Source organism: Carassius carassius, chromosome 41 (genome assembly GCF_963082965.1).
Source record: "Carassius carassius chromosome 41, fCarCar2.1, whole genome shotgun sequence".
Lineage (NCBI taxonomy): Eukaryota > Metazoa > Chordata > Actinopteri > Cypriniformes > Cyprinidae > Carassius > Carassius carassius.
In genome coordinates, this window is record NC_081795.1 from 9,980,616 (window position 1) to 9,990,320 (window position 9,705).

Here is a 9,705-nt window from a genome sequence, read left to right on the forward strand (position 1 = left end):
TTCTATTAAAATATATGCCTTGGGGAGGGTAAGAGATGAGCTCTTACAAACTATAAACATTGTATGGTAGTCTGTGTAAACTAGTGACCCAATAAATTCTTCAAGATTTCTCCCATTAGTTTAAAAATAAAATGTATTTTAAAACAATGTGAGGTTGAGTAAAGGATGACAGAATTTATTTTTGGGTCAGCTATTTCTTTGACATTGTGTGTACTTTTAGATAAAACCATCTGGTAAGTGAACATGCGTTTATGTGGCATGTACATGTATGCGTGTGTGCTGTACACACTCTTCACTCCTCATTGCCCCTGTCAGACTGTGTGGCCCCCGACTGACTGAACAGCATTGGGATGAGCAGATGTCTGACTGTTGCTTTTAATGAAATCCTTTGACCTTTGTTTGTGTTAGATTGAGCGTGAGTATTTGTGCACACTTGAGAAAAAAATCAGGGACTCCGCTCTTTCAGACATATAAACCATATTGTAGACCCAAATCTAAAGTCCATGCACAGTTATCCTAGAGACTCTGTGCTCCAACAATCAATCAAAGCTAACCCTTAAACGTGTTTTGTCTGACGGGCAATGCTGACTGTATTGTTTTAACCAAAGCATACGTTTGAGCTAGTATACACACCCAAGAGTTTTGTATAATTGTCACTCAGATGTCTTTGTGTCTGTCTGTTTGAACAGGTGACCAAAAGAATATACAGCATCCATCTGAACCAAGCAGAGAATGTATTGTCCAAAGAACGCCATGGTCTACAAGCCACCTCTTCACCTCCACTCCAGTCAGTAGTCAATTCAAGATTCCTGTTTTTCAATCTGAGCCGGATGAGAAGTCAGTGAACAACAAGCAAGTTCAGAAGGAAGTTATTCCTGTGCTTCCTGTGGCACCAAAGCACCAAATAAATGGTGCTCATGACCTAAATGACATTTCAGTTGAACCTCAACATGAGCAGATCATGGTGATCCCTACCTCTACTTTGAGACAGAACACCAGCGGAATGGACTGTGAAGATACTGAAGAGGATGAACAAAGTATCTTCTACAGCCCTGAGCTGTTTGAAGGAGGTGAGGAGGAGAAGGATGAGACTATGGAGGTGAAGAAATCTCCTCCAGAAGTCAACCATCCTCTCGCTAAGAGCAGGGCAAGAGGACATTGTCTGAAGACCATGTGAGCAGCGCTGTCCCAGCCAACACATTGTTACAGGGTAGTACAACCGTGCATCATTACAATTGATGACTGATGATGTTTAGCTTTGTTATAAAGAAAAAAAAAAGATTGAATGTATGTAAGTCTTTTTTGTCTTATTTGGTGTAATAATGAACATTTTATCCTATTCCCAAAAGCAAACAAATGGCTACTGTTCTGTCTTTAATATGCTCCCAAGTATATATTTATCTTTTAGTAGAATTATTAAAATAAGTGACAAGCACATCCTCCTGATGTCTTGATTTATTTTAATGAGATGTGCTGTAATGTGGGGGTTGAAAACTGGAAGGAGGTGCAAGGAGGGGTTTACATCGCTGATTTCTCTCAGCTGAGAGGGTCTGAATTTATACTCCGAAATTATAGCCCAGTAAAGTTTTATTTGTGTGAATTCTGAATGTAAACCGAGGGCAGCTGTGTAGTGCTGGGGGCCGGGGCACCAAGGGCAGGCAGGTCTCCCTCTCACTAAAAGCTCTAAGAAATCACAACATGTTTATGGATTATGTTACGTAAACACAAATAACAACGCATCAAAGCAGGCTAATTCTATAGTAAAATATTTTTAAAGTGGTCATTACATTTTTATTTGTTGAATATAGTAACAGCTATTAGTAGTAGTATAAGTAGTAGTGGTATATAAAAAAGTATAATTGTTTATTTTTATTAGTCAAATAAATAGTGTGTAATTAAAATGTTAATAGTATTATTGTTTTATTTTTGGTATTTTAATGCGTGTTCAGGGCTTCTATATTTACTATTTTTGTATATATTTAAGAGTATTTTGTTACTCCCTCCTCTTTCCTTTTGTTTCCATGACTTTAAACATCAAAGAAAACTTATATTGTTAGTAGTAGTAGTAAAATTTTTATTATTCTGTTTAATCATTTAAATAGTTTATTTTATTTTTTTATTGGTAATTTTAAGGCATGTTCAGGTCTTTATACTTGGTAGTTTTGACCATTATTGTGTTGTATAGACATTAGCAGAATTGTTTTTTTCTGTCTTTTTACGTGTCCTGAATACAGAAATATGTTTTTATTTGTTTATTTATTGTAAAAACATTCATTTTGAATATTTGGCTGTAACCAATCAGACAAGAATGTCTATTAAGAGAGCTAGAAAATGGCATCTTAGTATTTGAATACATAAATATGACTGTATGGGGTTACAGTGTTTGTTTCACATACATTCACAGCTAAATGATCATAATGCATTTATAGATATTATTTTTGAAAGGTGTGGTACTGGCAGGAATATATAAATAGTCTGAAGGTGATAAGAATGAAAATGGACTTTAAAATGTCAGTACTCTCATTATGTTCCAAGGAGCATATTACACTTTTTTTTCTTTTTTTTCTCTGAGACTTCGCAAAGGGGGGTGGGGGGGGACAGTAGCAAATTAACCGCCATTAGCCTGATAAGATTTGTCTCGTTAGAGGGACTTAAATGGCAACACCGTTAATGTGGGGGCCAATAAATAAATTTTATTAAAGCTCATCCCTCTTCATCTGCCCTGTGAAGAGGCAGGCAGTTCGTTATTGTAATTGCATGGCGGGCTGAGACCGTCCCATTAGTATCAATCTGAATGAGGATGCTAAGGCGTGAGAATGTGTGTAGTTCAAGACGTCCTAATAAGCTGTCTGCAGCCATGCATAACTGCAAAACAGTTCGACTCTTCCCCAGATAGCCATTTAATAAACAGATGCATTTAATTGAATTAAACTAATTCACCCCTTGTCTCTCTACAATCAGTTAAACGTTTTTTAATAAGAGCAGTGCTGTGCAAGAAAGCTCTTTCCACTGCGATAAACATTATTCTAATCAGGCATTATGATTTTCTCAAAGCTCTTTCTGAAGGTGCGTGTGCTTGAATTCAGCAGGTCAAAGGTCAGATGGAAGGATCAGGTAGTCAGAGCCAGTGAAGTCCCAAGCTCAAAATCCCCAAAAATCTAGTTCAAGGCCTCTAACCGCACTCAGACTAGACCTAAACCAGAAAATGAGAGGCCACATCCTGAATAGAAAGGGTTGAATAGACAGTCTGAATAGACAGCTGACACAGAATTACGGCTCTGTGTAGTAAGTGCCACTCCATTTGAAAGCAGGTGATGGATATTTAGTACTAATCACAGAACCAGCTTTACTGACGAGAGACAAATGACAATCACATGCGATTAATCGTGCAGCCCTACTCTCCAGTTTCCTAGTGCTCTGCAATTTTAATGTGCTCAAAGCTTAGAGGATTGGTTTGTTCAGAGCATTTTGTTTACTGATAAATGTGAATGTATGCATGTTATACACTCAGTGCTGTGCCAGTTCATACTTAAAAAGAACTAGCTCAAAGTTCAGTTCACACAGATGATAATGAACTAGCTCATGTTCATAGTTCTTTTTTTTTTTAAGTGAACTAAGTTCACATATCTAAAAACGAACTAGTTCACGTTCATTTGTTAAATTCAACTCATAAATGGGAAAAAAATAACATAATATTTTAACAAATATGAAACGCGCTTTTTTTAATGGCTACTACAACAGTATAGTATGCCTACATAGCCTACTCTCTATTTGTACAAATTTCTGCACATTAATTTAATTCTGAATTTTGCACACACAAGTTGAAAGGCATTTGTTCAAATCAAGTTCACGGATAATTGTGCGTGCAATTATTAGCATAATCATTATGATACTAAAATCCTAACAAATAGGCTATGCTATGTACAAAAAATCAGATGAGCCCATAATATGAACGGTTAAGCATTTTCCTCCCATAGAAAACCTTTATAAGAACGCTTAATGTGGCTTAATGCAGATTAGAATGTCCCCTTATTATGTCGAAATAACGAGATATCGATACTAGGCTACTGTGTCCACCGTGGTCTCCTTTTTGATCAGCGGAAACGATTTTTGCTTGTTTGGGATCTGACTGTCCAGCATATTTGAAAAAGTTAAGCAAACTTTCCTGTCTTTTTGACATTTTTCCCCTGCGTGAAACGATCGAGGCTAACAGCAATCTCAACTAGTACAACAAGCGCGCAAGTCATGTGTCCCAAACATTGAACACTACACAAACAGTAATTTTTTTTTCATTTAGGCAATTAATATTAGTGACACAGGAGGTGCCGGATCCAATGTCGGAGGTGACGGAACATGTTCCGGCTCAAATTAAAGGGATAGTTCACTCTCAAATAAAATTTGAGTATGTTTTAGCTTACCTCAAGGACATCCAAGATGTAGGTTTCTCTGTTTCCTCAGTATTTCCCATTTTGATATTTTTAGGTCCAACCGTTCTTGTCTGTGACTCACATAATGGATGTCTATGGTCACTACCTCAAAGAGCATGCACAGAGGAGTCAAAATTAAACAATTCCCCATCGTAAGTACACATTGATGACCTAAGACACGAAACGAGCGGATTGTGTAAGAAAACGAACAGTATTTATATCGTTTTTACCTCTTGTACACAACAACGACCAACTGATCTGAGTGCGCTAGTGCTTCCCGATGTGACGTGCGCGCGCTCTGGCTTAGTCTGCGCAAGCGCGGAAAGCGCCGGAAGCGATCTCTCGCGCGTGTACATCACTCATTGTTTACACTTACTGCCTATGGTTTACACAGATTTCGGAAGTATTACCTTTCACTGTGAAGATCTAAACATATTTAGACGTACAGGAAATTGCAATGGAAGACGATTTCAATATATCCATAGACAACGGTGAATTTTTTTCACAACCATATTTATTTGAAACAGAATACACAGACCAAGTACTCAGGAGCGATCCGCTGCAGCAGCACGTCTTCAAGCCTCAGAGACAGAGATCTCTTCAAAATTGGTGGTGTTTTAGTAGCAAGTGTTGTGAGATGCCAACAGAAGTGGAGAGCATATGTTGTCACGAATGGAACAACTACAAGATGACGCCGAGGACATTGACAGTATCACATCACACGCCTGCCTGACTGAAGATCCTGATTTTTCTCCGCTGTTGAGACGCAGCGTTTTGCACGTTGTGTTTAGTGCGCCACGTATAAACTGGAGGCGACGGATGCCAGAGGGACCCAATGGCACGCTGTCAATAGAGTAAGTAATGTGTTGTATTTTTATTATAAACGCAACGATTATAGGGTGCATTATAAACATTTAATTTATTACAATTACTGCATTATATTTCAGACAGTACAGATTGAAAGCGTAGCGTGTGGTAAACAATGAGTGATGTGCATGCGCGAGACATCACATCCGGGGCTTTCCACGCTTGCGCAGACTAAGCCAGAGCGCGCGCGCACGTCACATCGGGAAGCACTCGCGAACTCAGATCAGTTGGACGTGGTTGTGTACAAAAGGTAAAAAAGATATAAATACTGTTCGTTTTCTTACACAAACCGCTCGTTTCTTGTATTAGGTCATCAATGTGTACTTATGATGGGGAATTGTTTAATTTTGACTCCTCTGTGCATGCTCTTTGAGGTGGTGACCATAGACATCCATTATTTGAGTCACAGACAAGAACGGTTGGACCTAAAAATATCAAAATGGGAAATACTGAGGAAACAAAGAAACCTACATCTTGGATGTCCTTGAGGTAAGCTAAAACATATCAAAATTTAATTTGAGAGTGCACTATCCCTTTAAGCCCTGGTAAAACCTGACTTTTCAAATGAGCGTGAACGTGAACTGCGCGTGCTGTTCATTCCTGCCAGAGTGAGCGCCGCTCTCGTTCACGTTCATTGTATGGAAAGTGATTCGTTCAGTTCAGCGTTCGGCGAAAATATGAACGCGTACAGTGAACACTGTATACACTACAGTTAAAAGGTTTGGGGTCAGTATCATTTTTTTTATGTATTTGAAAGAAGTCTCAAAGATCATCAAGGCATTTATTTGCTAAAAAAAATAATAATAATTACAAGATACGAGAATAAATTCGGAATACTATGAGAATAAAGTCTAAATGTTTTGAGAATTTAAATCGTAGAAATTAAAGTTATAATATTTTGAAAGTAGGCCTTTAATGCGTATGCAAATGTCCCAGATTGAGAGCACCGGGAGAAGTTGCCATACCATCAGTTGCAGGTGCAGCCGCATCTTAGTTTTAAGAGCAGTTTTAAGGACTCGTGGGAACAGCTTAATATCAACAATATGATGTTTATTAACAGACTAAACAGGAACAACTTTTTATCTTAACATCAGCTCACACACCCAATCGACATTCCTTCAGGGGCGCTTGTAGCTCTCTTATTTAACACTTTAAAAAAAATTGTCTTACAATAATGTGTTTTTCAAGCTCTTTAATGATCAGATCGCTGTATTTATGTGAAACAATTAAATTAAACCGTTTTATTTGTGAAAATTCCAAATATGTGAAAATTTATTCTCGTAATATTTCGACTTTAACTCTTAATATTCCAACTTTATTGTCGTAATATTTCGACTTTAATCTCTTAATATCCAACTTTATTCTTGTAATATTTTGACTTTAACTCTTAATATTCCAACTGTATTCTTGTAATATTCCAACATTATTCTCGTAGTAGGCTTATTACTACTTTATTCTCAAAACATTTCGACTTTATTCTCGTATATTTTGACTTTATTCTCGTAATTTCGACTTTAACATCGTAATCTTCAATTTGTATTTTTTTTAACGTGGCACTAAAACACCGTTATACTATTGCAATATTATTAAGTGTTAAAATATATATTTTTTTAAGTCATTTTTGAAAAGTAGGCTACATTTTGTAAGCTGTTTGCTTTAGTCTAACAAGACCACACTCAAGTGTGACACCCTTAGTGTCCCATTGATGTGTGGTCTTTGCTGCTACTTTTGCAAACTGACATTATCCTATGTATCCTGTGTAGATCAGTCCTGTCCACCTGACAGAAGGGCAGATGGGCCATGATTATGCTTTCAGACTGCCAAATTATTTACTTTTCTGGCAAAATTACTCAAGTAGGCCTGTTAAATATTTCCATTTAATTAATGAACATTTATTTAATTCTTTTATTTCCAAATTAAGTAATTAGAGTTTGTACTGTTTTGGAGTACTGACTTCATATTTGTGGTAGAATAATGGACCAGTTTGATTTTCCTTTTGAATTCTTAGTGATGAGGTTCTTTGTCAGTAAGGGAAAATCCTGACCACACATACTCTCTGAAAGATATACCTTTTTGTTGTTTGTGTTTTGCTGACACCCAGTCAATATTAGGCCAGCACTTATTTTAGGTGAGAGCACATAGATGAGTGCACACAGTCGGTTTCTTTCTTTCTCAAGTTTTTGTGCATACTGTGCACACATTTCCACATTGTTTGTGTACAATGCCATATGGAATGAAAAGAAATCCTTATTGATTGGAGGTCCTTGAGCTTTAATTAAATCAGAACCAGACTGGTACTTAGATGCGTAAAAGAAGCCTAGGAAAGGTACTTGAAAAACAAGTTGAAGATATAATGACATGTTTTATGTTGTTTGTTTGTATATTACAAATTAAACCTGCTGTAACACTAAGGACAGTCTATTAGAGATCTTGACCAATAATGGAAAATAAATCAGTTTATTATTCTATGAAATATTGATCAAAGTCATACTAGAAGGGCTTACTGGTCTGTTGTTGTTATGCTATTATACATTGCACCCCTACATATGAACATAAGTTTATTGATCCATAAAGTCTGCAGTGGGTGAGTAATCATAACTTTTCAATGCGTCTGGTGTGTCTGAACTCCGATGACCCATGAACTGAGGACAACATTTTATAGCATCAAAACACTTATTTTTTATTTTAAACACTTTTCATACACTACTGTTCAAAGGTTTGTGGTCATTCATATAACTATATGTTACCATATAGTTCAGACCTATTTTTAATTTTATTTTAATACATATAATAATTTAATGTATATATATATATATGTGTGCGTGTGTGTGTATTTAATATGAAATCAATTTGAAGTCACATTGTGTTGTTGTTGCTGCTTCTTTTAAACTGTAAAAATACACTTAAAACAAGCAAAACTAGCATTTTAATGTAAGGAAAAGATGCTGCACATGTAGAAAATGTCCTGTAGCCATCTTTACATGACTACAGCCCACCACCTGCTTTAAACTTGTGCTGCAATCTTATGGCCCCCATTGCACCATGTTAATCACATCTCCCATTGGTTTGTTATAAAGGTTTCATCTGCTGTCTGGTCATGCAAATCCTGCAGTTGCGGTACTGCTGGCCCATTTTTTCTCCCTTCTTGGCCTTTTTTCTTTGCCTCGGAGCAGAGCACAACAGCTCTCAAAGGTGCTAGCATCAGTCATTACCCCTCAACACTGTCCAAACTTTAATTCATAATGGGCGAAGACTTTGAGGGCAAATTAAATAATTGGCTATGATTCACAGCCTATAGGGAGCAGTTTGGTGGTTTTTAATGTGGAGAAGGAAGGTTGACAGACTCTGATCCCATTACGGAGATTAATGTTATATTTGTAATTAAACTGGATCATTTTGTCCCATGAGAGAAAATTATCATGCTTCGCAGAGTACAAAATATGATTATTCAGTGCAAAGCTTTTCACCTCAATGCTTTATGGATGAAACAAAAGAAAACATTGCTTCATCTATTTGTCAAATGACTAAGCCTCCTTTTACATTGTGTATTTTAAGAATTTTTTTAATCACTTTTGAATATCTTGGTGGGGGCTTTAGGAATTTTTATATTTCGATTTATGTGGATGTTTTTGTGGAAGTTACAGAATCCAGATTGACTTAAAAGTCTGTACAAGATTTCTTTTCCCCATCCATCTTTGACTCCCACCTTGATCCATTCTTCAATATGAGCAGTGGACTTGGATATGAAAAGGTAAACACAACAAACAGGAAATTACCTTGTAGGTTTTACAATATATATGAGACCATGTGTCCCCAAGGCATCACATTGCATGGCAAAGGAAGCTGTAAGCCAGAAGCTGTGATAGCATTGTTAGGGCTGTTATGTGGGGTGACGTTGTTACTGCTTGTGTTTTGGGTTTGGGTGTGGCTCGTGGACTGTTGGTTGCCTAGTCACTGAATGTTTGTTGCTGTAGCAACAGTCTGCAACAGGCTTGATTGGTGGTGTTTTTTTTTTTGTTTTTTTTTCTTCATCTCAGAGGGGGATGCGACTAGGCAGGTGAGGTGTATAATGTAATGGATAGCTAATCCTTATTTTGGTTAATCTGTCTGTCATGTTACCATCTTGTGCTGGTTTGGATGCCAGTTTTTACAGCCTAGAGTCCGAATAAAAACGCTTATCGGCTGAAGAGGCTCTGTTAGAGGTTTAGACCTGTAATCTCTGGCAGTAAGTGGCTCATGAGCTACCAACGGCATTAAGAAACGGACAAAGAATAAGTCTGATATGCCACTTGTGTTTTGTCTTCAAAACTTAAACAATTTAAATTACTTTAATAGGTTATTTAAGTATACGTAAGAGTTCTAATGTACAACAGTTTCATGTCATTTTCAAGTCTAGGGCTCTGAAGGACCT